This window comes from Lichenostomus cassidix, chromosome 3, assembly GCF_008360975.1.
Source record: "Lichenostomus cassidix isolate B80296 chromosome 3, HeHo_3.0, whole genome shotgun sequence".
Classification (NCBI taxonomy): domain Eukaryota; kingdom Metazoa; phylum Chordata; class Aves; order Passeriformes; family Meliphagidae; genus Lichenostomus; species Lichenostomus cassidix.
Window position 1 is genome coordinate 12,630,197 of NC_139483.1, and position 15,971 is coordinate 12,646,167.

Genomic DNA, 15,971 nt, shown 5'->3' on the forward strand with positions numbered 1-15,971 from the left:
ACTCTTTGCAATGTAGAAAACATGACCACAGATTTTTAGCTCACTTTCCCTTGCCCTTCCCCCCATCTTTTTAGAAATAAGCATTTTGACTTGGAAGCTTAGCTGCAGAAAGTACCTTCACTGTCAATTTTACCCCAATGAACTCTTATTTTACAGGAGCTTTGGGTAGTTTGCAGGGCTGAAATTAAACAGCACAAATTCTGAACTGCTTGACTCCGTAGCCAACAGCTCCCAGGTGCTCAGGAAGAATCCCTGGATCTTTTGTTTTAATAGAAATACAGGTGGAGACCCCAGCTTCAGAAAATCAATGTGTCAGAGCTTTGTGGCAACTCCTGGTGGTTTGTCAGTGACATCTCATCGATGCTGTGGCCCCAGAAGAGAGGACATCATAGGCCTTGCACATTTTTTATCGATATTATTGTGTTTCCATCGACTGCCTGCCACTGCAATGGAGTTGGTGTGAGGTATGGTCTTCTGCTGCTTTTCCAGAGAGAGACTTCTTGACTTGAAGGGCCTGTCAAGCCCAGGGGGTCTGTTTTGGAGCCTTCTGTGCAACTTGACTGGTAAGCATTACCCCGATGAACTCATTGCCGGGTGAAAAGCGCAAGGAGAGAGGAGAGATAAAAAGAAGGGGTAAAGAAATAGGTGAGTCATTTTCTGAGATTCCCAGAAGCAGGGAATTAAGTTCAGGAGACTGCCTGTGTCGAGTGCATCTGGAGGAGGCTGTCTTGGTGCTTTTTCACATGTATAAGGTGATAGAGGCTGAGCCTTCTCAAAGAAAGGTGTTAAATGACTCAGGGAGCCTCTTTCATGAGAGGCTCAGGCTCTGAGGGGATGGCAAGGAGGCAGTGGGAGGGGATTTGTGGAGAAAAAAGTACTCTTGAACTCCACTGAGGCATCCAGGCTTATATTTGCTCTGAAGTGCCCACTCAGAAACCTAACTTCACAGAGCACAAAACAAATGCAAGATAAAAATATGTAAGATGCAAAACGGAGTATTAGTCACGATGTGATGATATTTGACACTGCACTGGTGATGTGCTCCCTTAAGGATATGCCAGTTTCTTCCATCCTTTCTTGTAACACAGAAGAAAACATAACATTAAATTACTGGCTTTGTCCTACATAAGTACACGTCATTTATGTAAACAGTAAATTAACAGAGAAGGTGTGAGCTCTGTGAGAATACATAGCCATTCACAAGCACAGTTTACTTACATAAAGCACACTTGATTTCAGGAAGATTAGAGCAAATAAATCCCATTCGCTTGACTCCCCTCACTTCAGCTGATCCTGTCATAGCAAAAAGCATTCCTGTTCATCTTAAACACGCTGATCTAGAGTGCAGCTCAGAAACACTCAGATTAGCAGGCAACTTCTAGTTTTGAAATTTAACTATGATTAAATCTGCTCCTCAATATTACTTTCGTGCTGTATATTGTTACAGGTGCTGGGATGCAGAGATGGCTGAATGAGTACAGCTGACATGCTGTGAAACAGAAACTCTGCAATGTACTGCAAGTTGGTAATGTCATTAACTCTCTGATCTCCTGCAATTCAGAGCAGGGGGTGAGAATGGTTTTCAGCAGCAGCCTGAACACAGATGAAGAAAAATCACCAAGCTAAAACTAGCCTCTGTATTATTAATAATCTGCAGTTTCTGGCTTTTGATTTGTATAACTGAATTTTTCCACAGCTGTTTTCAAAAGTTTGCCACTACAAGAAACTATTTCTCATGGCTGATATTTGAGATAAACCTTTTAACAAGGATTGTGGATACTCTAATTCCAATTTAAAATATTTTCCTCTCAAATTGATTCCATCCATTTTGAATCCAAAATAGGGCAATATTTTATTTTTTCTTTCTTTGTTTTTCTCCCTCTCCTAGATGGATGTACCAACAAGAATAATTGATCTGTTCTCATTTCAGGCTCCAATTTATCAAAATTCATGCAATTCTGTTCAAGAGTTTGGTGGCATCAGAGTTTTCATGTTTGAAAGACGGTCAGGACAAGAACTGTGTCTTTTACACAGTAAAATGTATACAACCTTACCTTGTTTTACAATAATCAATGTGGGACTTGAGGTATTAAGGATTTAAAACCACCCTGCCTTGGCAGAGAGATGAGCTATCACCTTTGTGTGATTCTATTAATCTGGCTTTTCCATAATTTAATATAGCAATCAGGCAAGAGCTTTCCAAAAGAGTGCCTATGTGTAAAGTAATGTAGTCAGTGTTATTTTGACTCACAAGATTAGAGAGCATTAGAAAGCTTGTTCACCATTAGCTTTGTTCCAGTTTCTTCCAGTAATGTTAAAAATAACAAAACCCCCAAAGCTCCAAGTTTGTTTCTGCTTAAAATATAGCTGGTGGTCATCAACTAGTACTTCAGTGGTTTTATTCATCAAAATATTTTAATAGAGACCTAAATAATTATTTTCAAGAGTGTCTGAAGGGCACTAGAGATCAGTAGCAAACGATAAATTAACTGAAAAAGAATTTAACTTAATGTCACACAGTGCAAATAATAGTATGAAGTGCACTGATTGTAATTACCATTTAAAAAAGAAAACGGGGCTTTACATAGTGTTATAATAGGCTAAATTTTTCTCTTAAAGACAGATTGAGCCTGAGAAAAAGAAAAGTTCTTTCATCCTTTAAAAAGATCCCCTCTCCCATTCCACATCCCAAAGGTGCTCAGCTGAGCTGAGGGAGAAACCTCAGTCATGGAGAGACATCAAGCAGTGAGGAGTTTGGTCTCTCTGCTTTCAGCATTAGCATGGAAATTGCACAGAAATAAAAGTATCTACAGCATTACAAATGCATGCTAATTATACAAGAATAGATTGCAGATGTTTTCTTGTGATGAATAGCAGTTCATGCTGCAAGAAAGCTGATTGGTTAGAATGGTAGCACTTTGCAGGGTCCCAAAGTGTTCCCTGGACAGAAATACTGAGGAGAGTCATGGTAAAATATATATGCAAGGTGGTTTTTTTTAATATCTTAAGATAATAAATAAATGCACTATTAATTTTTTCTTGAAAGTATTGTATTAGCATGGAAATGTGACCACATCAGCCCAAATAGAGTGATTATGTGGCTGTCACAAGTAAATCAAGTTTTATGATCAGGGTCTATAAGCTGCCTTGATCACTGGTAGCAGACACAGTTTATAAAAGGCTTGCTGGTTCTGTTCTCATTTGTGATTCATGGGCATGATTTTTGGCCAAATCAATCAGTTCATCAAATTACTTGTAAATGTCTGCATGGCTGTGTTAGAAAAAATACCAATCTCACATCTTTAGCAGGCAATCCTCTAGAAACACAGGTCAGGATTTTGTTCCAAAGTTCATAGAGGAGTCACATGATTTATTTTTTCTTTCATGTAGTGCATACCTAACCTTCTTGAGAGCAGAAACATTTTTTTCTTGTCTGGTTTGTGTGTTGTGATGCATTCCAGTCACATGGCAATTCAGTAAAGCAGGAAGAGTAGTGATCTTGATAGGAAATGCTTTTGCCATACATGAAAGGAAAGCTTCAGCATTTATTTTTCCAGGGTGGACAATGAAAACCTGAAAGCTGCGTGTCATTTAGTTCTGAAAAATGACCTGACCAGATGTCATAATTATTAAGAAGTGCATGACAGCCCTTGGATGCCAACCCTTGAAAATACAACAAGCAAGACAAGGAGATCTTGAAATAAGTGGACTGAAACTAAACTCTGTGTGTGCATTTTCTTCAAGTGAAAACAATAATCTGTCTACAAAAATTGGCTCCATCATTTCCTTCAGGAATATCAGATGAAGTTTGCCAAATTATGCGTAAATTTCAGCCTGTAACTTTGATGATCAGCTAGCTTGGTTTTCTCTAAGGAAAGCTATCTTGGATATATCCCCCAGAGATGATTTATGAAATGAATAGACTTTCTAAAATGGCCTTAACACTAGGGAGTGTATTTTGCCTATTCCTTGCTGTGATTCCTATTCCCAAAGAAAGCCCATGGGTGGCACAGGATGGACTGGAGATGGGTAAGGATGTGCAGTGGCTTCACTGATTGTCATGCTGATGATAGTCAAGGTCTGAAAGGCCTCCCAAAAAGAGCTTTTTTACTTTTCCTGTGTATAGGTTACATACAGTCGTTTACTGTCTCACCCATAATGGTGGCATTGGAACTAGATAAATTATTTCATGGCAATACTTACTCTTCTATGGAGAAACAATTTTTATTTGATTGTTTTTATTTGGGTTTTTTATCTGCAAAACATCTTCTAACCATTTCTCAAACTCCACCTTTCTCAGATAGGTTTCTGCAAGCAGATGCTTAGCTAAGGTAATAGATAATAAGGCACTTATAGCCTCTATTTGGAGCTGAATTTCTGCTCTGTGACAGAGCAACAGACTGGTTAAACATTGGGTCCTTCTGCAGTGCTGCTGTTCATTCTATTTCTGTTCCAGCAAAGATAATAAAAAATGCTGGTTTAGATCTGCTGTCGTATTCTTAATTGTTTCTTTGGTGTAATCAGACCTTTATTGATTGACAAAAACATGAATCTTGCATTTTTCTGCAAAGATAATTGATTTTCGCTATTAATTTCTGAAGGAAAGAAGAGACAAATTAATTTCTGTTAAAACTTTTTCTAAACTATTTTATTCTTTGCTACTGAAAGTTAATTAGGAGCCACATTAATTTTTTTTTTAGCATCTCCTAGCTGTACATTTGATTTATGAATTATAATTACACTGTTTACCATCTTTCATCACTGATGTCAGTCACAAGATTTCTAGAACCTACAAGTTCAACAGAGTCTAATGTTTGAAAGTTATATCCAGAAATTGAATATCAAAGTTTCCTTAAAAAGAGAAAGGAAATAATATATGCAATAATGTATTTGGTTTGAGAAATCTGTTAAAGGACCAGAACTTTTTGAGTAAGTTTATTATGCACTTAGAGGAGCCCATAATTTCCTCTGGATTTTCCTTTGGGCCTTTTGCTAGTACTAATACTACTTTTTTTTTTTTTTAAGCAAACTGTTATTTTTTTCACTTATGTCTACTGGTATTTGTGTCTCCTTAGTGGTGGAAAGGGATTTATGTAGTGTTCTTCACTACTTAGGTGAAGATTCTCGAAAGTGCTGAAGAGTATCAAGTTCCATCATTAAAAAAAAATCATGATTTCAATAAAAAGACTTTTATTTTTTTCTGAGAGAAAAACAAACAAAAGTCCTTTACCATGTAATTAGTAGAATTATGAAGTCAGAGATGCCACAAAGTTTGTGAGGAAATAGCCTGAGACATCAGTTGGCCTCTTCTAAGTGGATCAGACTCTAGAAGGTCCCGACAGTAGAACTCAGCTGAGCACCAATGGATGGGAAATTTTCTCATGAAAAAAATATGACCTTTGTGCTTTTTACTTTCATCACTACTAATTTCTGGAATTCTGGGTTCCAAAATCAGCACTTAGCAGCATGCTTATTGGCAGTGGTGGTGGTGGTGGAGCAGTGGTGTGTCGGGGGTGGGTAATGCTTAGTAAACCAGGTTTTAATTTGCATTGTAAAAAAAAAGAAAAAGTAATTTCTTGACTTCAGAAAGTCTCTGTTGTCTGAAGCAAATTGGGTTCAAAAAGCTGTCTATGGCCCAAATTCAAAATTGCAATACCGGGTCTATTCCAGAGAAAAAAATTTGAAAATTTAGATCTGAGATTCTGTGCTGGACACATGCTCACAACCAGTCATGGCACAGGAAAATAGGAAACAACCTATTACATTAGCAAAACTGAATGGAATAAAATAGGATTAGAAAACAATAGTTAAAAGAGGCAGATCATCTGAATCATTTGTCTGATGAACAGTGAGTCTATGGATATGGTGCCATTCAGAACCATGCTTTAAAAAAATCCACATTTTTTTTCACACTGCCTCTGGGTCCTTGAGTACATCCTGACAGAAAGATTTTGATGGGCCTGATATTGCATGTCTGTGGTCATGTCTGAATTAAAACAGAGCTCTAGCAGAGATCCCCAGACTGCTGTGAGTGTGTTCAAGAGCAAGGGAGCTGTGTCAGCCCAGAGCAGAGCTGTGTTAGCTTGTGCTAGCAAGTGCCAGCTCTGATTAGTGTGCTTGGGGTGCAGTGCTGATGTGTCTCTGCTGCTTTTGTCTCTGGGACAGCATCTCCTGTGGGACTGCCCTGGGCCATGGGTGTGAATTCTCACATGGGTGCTGCTGTGAGAAAGTCTCTTCGTGGGACAAACACACCCAGAATCTGGAGGTACTGAGAAGCCATTTATGTTTTCTTCTTCTTTCTGTAATCCATAAAGTATTCTGGACAGGCTATTGCAGAGCTGTTTGCAATTGGATAAGGAGGTGATGAACTTCATATGTGGAGATATGTATGACATGTGATGAACCAGAACTCCAGAATCCTGATCTTGAGATGCTTTGCCCAATTTTTGTGTGCAAATTCTTTAAATTACGCTTGGCTATAAGGCAATAGGTTTTTTTATAGCCATACAGCTGGGGAGGAGAAGATAATAAAGAGCCCCTTTGTCCTGTAGTTGCCATAAAAATGGTCATGACTTAGCCCAGTGACCTATACAAGAAACCTACATCCAGGTAATCCTGAGGCTGACCCCTTTTAAACCTTAACATGTTGCCCCTTGAATTCAGGGGATTTTTGATCCTCTTCTAGTCAAAGGAAGCTGGGATTGATAGAGTAGCTAATAGCCTCAGTGCCCATAACAATTTTTGGATTCAGGCCCCAGAATTAAGGTAGAGCCCTCAGCCCTTGAAGAAAAGCACTTTTTGTGCTCTCCACTGTGTTGTGTGACCTTCAAGGATGCACCCTCTTGGTGCTTTTTTTTTTTCACACAGCCCCTCGTGCAGGGCTAATCTAAATGCCACAGTGCAGCCTTAGCAATCCACCAAATAAAAAGGAAATGTAAATATTACGATGGTGGGAACACTAAATAGTAATTCACCTAATAAAATGCTGGCTGGTGGAGCTCTCTCACTTGCTGGCAAATAGCACGACCCATATTATTCAGTGTATATTAAACAAGCTGTCACCTAAGCATATTTGTGAGAAATAACACTGGATGAAAAATGCTCTTCGGGTATTTTGAATGTCTGCAGCATTTAATGTCTGCAGGCTGCGCTTGCCAGAGCCAGCATAAAGTGTACTACACTGCAAGGACAGTGTCCTCCTGTCAGCTGAGGTACCCAAATATTGTCACCTAACAACGCAGCAGGAATGCAGATTGTCCCATAATTTGAAAGTATTGCACAGCACAGCAAGATCACAATTTCTCAATACGTCATAAAAACCACACAATAATTGTCCATTAAATAATCAACAGCTTCAAAGTATGAATTTCTGAGGTAAGAACTATAAGTTTGGGGGAAGGAAGATATGAAAACTTTCCATCCTCTCCCTTTTCTAACCCAAACAATGCAGGGAGAGAAAAAAGGCACAAGATTTACACTAGAGTATACAACTTGTTTTTTAACTTGTGTACTCCTAGTCCAAAATCAATTTAAGCTACCAGTCAGGGAAGGTAATTAACAGACAGCTGTTCTGCTACCTGCATGGTAGAAATTAGTGTGATTATGACTGTGGTCCTTTCTCTTCTCGGCAGACAGGAACCTGCATCTCATCCAGAACAGATCAGTGGCCACCCAGGTGGTCCTGCAGCAGCCAAGGACATCCCAGCCATGGAAATAGAACTCATCCCCTGGTGCCAAAACAAACACACACTCCTACAAGGTCACTGAAGGCATGGAGGAGAAGCTCTGCATCTCTTTCAGGGATTGCAGGTTCTTCCCCTACTTTTGAAAATGTGTCAGAAGGCAGGGTTGGCCCATGGCAATGAGGATGAAAGCTGTGACCAGAAGGAGAGTCCTTGTGTGTCTTTCACTGCCACCCTGACCTGTCTTGTCAATGCTTGATGGAGCTGAAATCCATCTCCTCCTCCCTTCTGGGAAGGCCTGAACCATGAGGAGGAGCTCCACCTCAAAATAGCACTTGAAGGTGGGAGCAGCAGGTAAGGCACACTCTAATTTGACAGATATAAAGTCAGGCTGCAGTTCCAAATATTCTGCCTGCAAGAAAATAGTTTTATTTATGTTATTTATGCTTGCATTTCAAAAGTGCTGATTTCCTTTGTATTTACCTTTCATTGTAAATGGGTACAAGTAATGTTGGCTTAGCTGTGGTAAAGAAGTCTTTTCAGTCCCCAACTTTGTGGCATTTGATCTTTTCTGTTATTTTTCAGCTACAGTGATTCACAGAGGTAAGTTCCTTATTTGATTTCTCTCTGCTTTAATTCACACTGTGTGCAAATACAGAGGAAATGTGGTGATGTTGACTCCATGTCAGACCAGTAGATAATTCCTAATTTTATTCCCCGCTACCAAATCTATTCAGTTTCTGTTCCATGTCTCTGCAAAATCACTCAAAGACATCATTACTGGAGAGCTGTCTTTGAAAATTTGAAATAGACTTAAACACTTTTTCAGTGAATAGGCAGACATTACTTCATATCTCAATAAAGCAAGTACTGGTTTGACATTTAAATGTCATTTTGACACACTCCTGACCTCTATGTCTTTGTTCCTATGAAATATTTCAAGGGTGATAGCACATTTAAAACTATTTAAATCAATCTTAAAGGGAAAATAACCCCAACAATTGTCTGACACGTTCTAGAGACAACTATTTTTTATAAAGACAGAGAAGTGGTGATTCTTGTTCAGCATTAATATTTAGTAAAGATTACAAAATTCATCTTGGTAGATAAGGAATTCACTTGAACTTTGTGGATCCAAAAATTTTCTTTGAGAAAAAAAAAAAGGAAGTAACTTCCCAAACACAGCAATGAACTTTTTTGGTGCTATATATATTATTTGAGTCAATTAAAAACACTTGTTTTCTTTTCTAATACCAGAAACTGATGAATGTATCATCACACATATCTGTCATCCCATGAAATCAATTAAAGAAAGCTCTGAATTCAGTGGAATTTGACTCATCTTAATACAATCCGTTAGGGAGATGAGCAAGTCTTTGAGTAATATCTAAGATCTGATCTATTCTCTGGATCAATCTGTCCAGAGATGCAAATAGAGGTGTTTTTGGGGTTAGGGTCCTCACATTTTCACAAAGAGAAGAAGGATGACTGAAACTTGTAGCAATAGGATGAGTTCAGAGATGAAGCCCTATTTCTACCTGAAAGCAAAACCAAAACAGTAGTTAAGGACTATTTTTGCTCCCCTTAGTGGGATAGCATGAAAAAAAGTCATTTATTTGTGATTCCCTGTAATCCTTTAAAATAAAAAAAAAAAAAAAGAAATGTTTAAATACATAACATCTGTAAAGTAATGTTGTCATTATTTCAGTCATTTCCAGATTACACAGGAGTAAATATACATGGCAGGAATCTTTATACATGTATATCCTACTAGGCTGTGTATTTTATCTCCTGTCTTTGCAACATCATTTGCAATCTTCTTCTTCCTGCTTGTCATCCAGTTGGCAAGTTTTACATTCTGTATGTGTTGGCAGGGAAGATTTGCATTTTGAAGCAAAAGCCAATTTAAGTGCAATACAGCTTTCTAAAAGACTTGGCTCATTTTCATAACCCACGAGGGCATGAAATGAGATAAAAATAGTTGGGTTTGCTGGTTTCCCTGAAAATGCTTTTGACCAGTAAGACATGTCTAATAGCTATTAGCTGTTCTTCTTTTTCTCCCAAACTCAGGAAAACAGGCTGCTGTGAAAAGGTTAAAAATAAATCTTCTACTGAAAAATGATTATTTTGATTTCCAGTAGAAAACTGGAAAATATTGTTACACACCTTACATCAGGTTTATCAGGAAGTTTATTCCATTGAATGCTATTTTCCTCCACACTAGGATACCACGTCTGGCGAGGAGGTATTTGTAGGTCTGGAGAGGAAATATTTGTAGCCGAGCTTCTCAGGAAAGTCCAGTGAAACACTATAAGCTCATAAATCTGCTGTGGCTCCAGTGCTGTTCTGTGAGATGCTGTGGGACATCCCTTGGGACTTTGCCCTTGAGGCAAATAAAGCAGTGGAGAAGTGAATATTATACTATGTCCATGTGCCCCGTTTTACAGAGGAATATGAATAGTCTGCATGGGAGAAGTGATCAAGGAATCCAAGTGCCCTGGTAACCCTGTGTACCCAAAATCAGATGGTTACAACCCTGTGCTGTGAGCACAGAGCAGCTGGGAGCTCACACAGCCCAACCTGCTGTGGTTTGGGCACTGCTCTCAGCTCTGAGCACCTGGCCAGGGATGTGGGATCTCCTGTTTCAAAGCCACATACCTGCATTAACGTTTTTGCCAGCCAGCTTGGCTCAGGACACAGATAAACCTCACTTGCACCCATCTGCAGTGAAATTATAGCAAAATCTCAAAAATCTATTTGCATTAGCAAACATCTATCTACACAGTCAGGGGCTGCTGGAGAGTTTTGGTGGGATATCCTGTGTTCATTCAAACCTGTGTACCAAAGTGATTCTTTTATCACAGGGTGTGTATAGAGTAGTCTTAGATTGATGCTGTTAGCAAATAAGAAACCCCCAGTGTGTAATGTTTGCAGCTCCAAACTGCTGAGAACAGTCACAAAGCACAACAGAATGTCTTACAAATGAAACAAAAGAAATCACCATGCAGAACATGTATGAAGAAGCAATTTAAATGGTTATGGGAGCCTATAAACATTTTTATTCTATAAAAATAGGTTTTCAGCTTGTCTGCCTCTGAATAAGTCTTAAATAATAAAATTTATTTTGGATGACTGATTATAGGACTCCAGCTAAGGCAGTTTAAATCCCATCTCCTGTCCACTTTAAGAAACAAACCAATTTTCTAGCTTTGACATCACATATCATGTTAAGTTTGAGCCACAATGCAGCACAAGCACAGTTCTCTCAGTCCAGCACGTAGCCATGAAGTCTGTATTTTTAGTGTCTTTAAAGCAGCCTGGAGCACAGCAGGATAAAGCTCTTCATCCAAGAACAGCAAGTTACTTTTGGTCACTTGGTAAATATATTTGGTTGTGGCTTGAACGCAGGATGGCAGATGAGGGCATTGATGGTGTGTTTGCAGAGGGATTCCTTCTAGTATCTACCAGGGACATTTGCAGGGCACTCTTGTTTTGCATGTTCAGAATTGTGTTTGCAGGAAATTCCCATTTTTCTTGTTAAGGGTTGTGTTTCTCAAGCTCTCCATAGCTGAACTGGCAGGCTGGAACTGGAAGCAGTATTTCCAAGGGCTGTGCTGGCATATCCATGTAAAATCATTGTAAAGGTGGATTACCATTTGTTATCACCTCTAGGCCTTGTCAGATTACTTGGTAAGCCTGTTTTTATTAATGCATTTATAATGGACAGTGAAAGGCAGATGAAGTTTGGATAATTTTTCCTTCCTGTTGCAATAGGGCAAATTAAGATGTGCTTAATTTATAATGCACTATAAATGTGGTACTTTTAATTCCAAGGACATCACAACATTTTTTGTTCATCTTTTTCTGTTTGGAACAATTAAAATACAGTGAGATGGTGCTTTATTTTCCCATTTAGGAGGAAATGCAAGCAGCAGTACATCTCCCTCACAGACTGGAAGTAAAAGCCACAAAGAGCTGATTACTGAGCAGCCCTTGCCTTTCTGTGCTGGACATGTTTTCAAGCTGCAGAGTCCCTCAAGCTGCCATCCCTCTTCACACTCATCAGCCTCAAACTAGAGCTCTGGTGGGGCTGGGGGGGATGATTCCTCTCCCTGAGGGCTCTGACATTAGCAACAAGCAGTCAGTCATAAAGGATGCAACCAGAAAGGCAGAGGGGGAAAATGACAGTGGCCCTTCATAAATATTAAAGAAGCTTCTCTAAGGCAGAGACAGAAGTGTGTGTTGACAGTGTCAGAAGATGAATGGCTCTATACAATCAATTCCTTTTAGAGAAAAGATTATTTTTTCGCAATTATTAATGTAGTATTTAATCTTTTTTATTTCCTTTCTTGCTCTTGCCTTTTCACAGCCCTTCCCACTTCCCCATCCCCCTCCTTAATTGAGACTGGCTACACTGGCTCTTCTGTGCTTTTATTCTGCTTATTCATTTCTTGTCCAAACTCCTTACAGTTCCCTGGGAGAAAAGAGCATCACGTAGGCAATGGTAGCTTTTCTGCCTGCCTTCCACTCCTTATTTCTGCTGAGCACCCATTTAACACAGACACTTGGATAAATGCCAATTACTCGTTTCCTCATATTTCAGGCTTGAATATATTTGAGGTTTGTGGTTTATGTCAGATTAAGCAGTGAAAGAAATACTTCTTGCATTTTCAGGTTAAAGGTTACAAGTAAATCTCCTGCATGGTTGTCTCTTCATGCAGGTAGCATATCTCCTGTAGCTCTTCCTACTGGGGAGACTAAGTTTTGAAAGAAAATATTATAATCACAAAATTCTAAGAATACAAAATTGAGATATGACTGCAGTGAGAGTAATTCTAATGTTTTCTTGACTACTGCAAAGCCAACTTTTAAAGGAGGGAACATTCACTTTTGCCTTGCATTTGCAATAGCCAAAGCATGTTCAGTCATAAAATTATCCTGGATTGTTTAAATGAAGAAGTAGCTTGCCTTCTTCAGAAACAGCTTTTGACACATTATCTTGCTGGTGAAGCCTGTGTACTTAATGAGTCAAAGGGAATCATTTCCCAAAACCCTCTGATATTTTGCGTGGATATTCATCATGACCATTATCACCAGTCATGCTGGTGAGCAGCAGGGAAGCTGTGTATTAGTCACTGTGAAAGGTGCTAGGTTGAACTATACATCACTGCTACCTTCTAATAGACTTTGAAACAGGATAGTGTGATTTACATCCTTTCACAGGCTGGAAAAGCACATGAAGTCTCTTTTTCAAGTCCACCTGCAGTCATCCTGTTGAATTGGCACTGATTCTTTGCCTGTCATTAGAGCAGGCATGAAGGAACCTTTAGGTGAGGGAGCATCACATCCTGGTCATCATAGGGAGGCAGCAGCTGGGATTTGGGATATCCAAATGCTGGAGCAGTCAGCACAAACAGCAAAAGAGATAATAAAGGTCTTTGGAAGAATGTCCAGACATACTCCCATCAGTAAGGGGCTCCCCTCAAGTGAAGAGAGCTCATTACCAGTCTGTTCACATATCAGTCTGAGTCAGTGGATAAATTCTTAGTTATTTGAGGGGAAACAGAAGAAATCCTGAAGTTCCTGAATCAGCAGGACTGCAAAGTTTATGGGCAGTCCCAGAAACCCAGTTTCTGTGGTTCTTAATTCTTAAATAGACAGATAAGTGTGTCATCACCTCCAGGACACTAAATACAAGATTTTTTTTCCACTCAAAGAAAGCAGTTCTTTAAAGGTTTTGCTATATCAGGTCCTTGGAGCCAAATAGGTCTCAAACCTGTCTTTCTCCACTTGAACCCTTGATGCTATTTTTATGTCAGATATTATCTGAGAGGGATTTTGCAGTGGTAGTAGATGAGTCATTTCAAATTGAACTTGGAAGAGTTTATTGCTAAGAAAAGAATTATTCAAATAATCTATCATCCTTTGCTAATTTGATTGAGTTTCCTTGGCTATAATTCAGATAGGTAACCACAAAATGTGCAAGTGATAGGCTCAATGGTGATAAGACAGTTTTAAAATATGCTGTCAGGTATCTGAAAATTCCTAGGTGATGCTGTCAGAGAAAAGCAGATATTATGTGTTCTTGACTAATTTGGGGCCTATAAAGAGATTTATAAGAACATTTTCAAACGATCCTACATTTCTACAGCACCAGTACAGATGCTCGTGGTTTTCAGTTGCACAAACTCCAATGTTGTTACACCTTACTGATCCTACAATCTGGATAAACAGCTCTAAAGCCTTGATCACCTTTTGGAGAATTAGAAAAGGTGATTATCCTTTGGTTAATGTGCACAGCATTGTTGTCATCATTGTGTTAAAATTATTGTTATGGCAATCATGTATTATTGCTAAAATGCCACAGGACTCTTCATGGCTGTGGATGGAGCTCAGTGAATGATCAACCTCTGACTATCCCAGCCTCTTGCTTGCTGCCATCTCTGCACAGGAATTAACAGGACTGAGAGCCCTCTAGCTGGTTCATCCCTTCTGCAACCATGTAGAACAAAAAACCAATGGGTTTTTTAAAGTTTATGTTTTGAGTTAATCAGGAAAATGATAAACACCCATTCTCAGAACTAATCTCTCTGAGACAATAATCGTATTGATGGCTTAGCTGTAAACCAGACAGGATTGGAAAATGAATATTTATTAAATCTGACCCATAAGTCTGACCAGAATGCTGACTGCTCGTGCAAAATTATTCATCTCCCTTTACTACTTACTGCTCTCTCTTCCTTCCTAACACTCAGAATGTTTCTTCCATCTGTTTTACTTCACGACTTCTTGCTATATTAACCATACTTCTCTGCTCTGCAGTGAAAGTGAGAACTTCCTCTGGCATCCTGTCCTCGTGGTGCTGCCATTCTTGCTGAATGCAGTCCCAGTGATTTGTGCTGGCTGGATCCATGTGCAGCATCTAGTTGTGAGTGCTCATCTAATAAACAATTTATAGATTCCACAGTGAAATCAACATATAAATATCAACTTCACCTTTAGTGCATGGATTAAAAGAGTTATCAGAAAACAGATTCAGAAATGGCAGTGAAGCCCTCATCTGTGCTGCCACAATAGGGAGCTTCTGCAGTCTGCTAGCAGAGTAGGAGAAATATGTAAATGAAGAATAAGAGAAACTTATCAGAATACACCAGAAGTGATGGTATTAGTTGGCTGCCACTCCTTATGAGGAAATTCTGTGGTCTGGGATTCTCTTAACTATTGAAACATTCTGCCAGTGAGACTGAGAAGCTGTAATCACTTAAGCCCTCTACTGTAACCACCCAGTTGTAGCTTTTGCCAGCATAGGGCTTCTACATATGTAAGCAGAAAGCAATCATTCTTAACAAAATTCCTGATTAATTCTTCTTCTATAGATAAACCTGAGGTGGCAGTGCAATGATTCACCATGGGCTTGGGTGGGAGCACATCCTTTTAATACTGGGGCAGTAAAACAAAACTAAAGAAATAAAACAAGAAAGTGTGGATTGTGTGGGAAATGAATGCATTTATAATCCACTGTCCAAATAAAATGTTAATTCATTTAGATTGGATTAACACCAATATTTTAACCTACTTGCAAGGTTAGGCTTTGATAATGATGTGATAGATGGCTTTATTGATGTAGTATTTAGCAGTAGAATAACAATACTAACCAAATAATAAGACACAGCCCCACATAATAATGACAAATGAATGTGTAAATTCAGTGGTTTCAGGAAAAACAGGCCATTTGGGGTTTTTGGTTTTGGTGTTGTTTTCTTGAAATTAGCTCAGTGCTATCTGTCATTCATCTTGTACCTGCTGAAGCAAAGTGGTTTGTGAGCTGGATAGGAAGCTGCTGAAAGTTTTGCTTTGCTTGTTAAGATCTATTGTTTTCCCCTGTAAAGAATGTTGAACTTGCATTGTGTTTTATGTCTGTGGCGCAAGGGTGCAACGTTCCCTATTTTAGCTTTAGTAAGTGCCACTTACCTGTTAGGAACAATCCCAGGAGACAAATAGAGAAAGAGCCATTAAGCACTTAACAGTGGACAAGGGTGTGTAAACAAATATGATGGTAGAAAGAAAAACTATTTTCCCAGCTTGGATTCATGATGGAATAATGATAGAATTAATATGAGGGGATACCTGTGTAAAGAACAACATTTTATTCCAAAAAATTGGTGGCCTATCAAAATCAGGAAACTGCAAGAGCAAATTTATTTCTAACTGGTACAACTTCCTCAGTATTTATAAGCTGCAGTAACAGCCAAGTGTTGCTGAAGGTGATGAAAAGGAAATGATGAAGGG

General features: G+C 39.0%; 1 long non-coding RNA gene across 1 annotated transcript; it reads left to right on the plus strand.

Annotated features, from left to right (window-relative positions):
* Window positions 1-1,256: 1,256 nt before the first annotated feature.
* On the plus strand, window positions 1,257-8,727 carry LOC146439103 (uncharacterized). The gene is made up of 3 exons (XR_014851225.1): window positions 1,257-1,525; window positions 6,166-6,265; window positions 7,632-8,727. It is a non-coding gene; the product is annotated as an uncharacterized LOC146439103 (long non-coding RNA).
* Window positions 8,728-15,971: the final 7,244 nt, after the last annotated feature.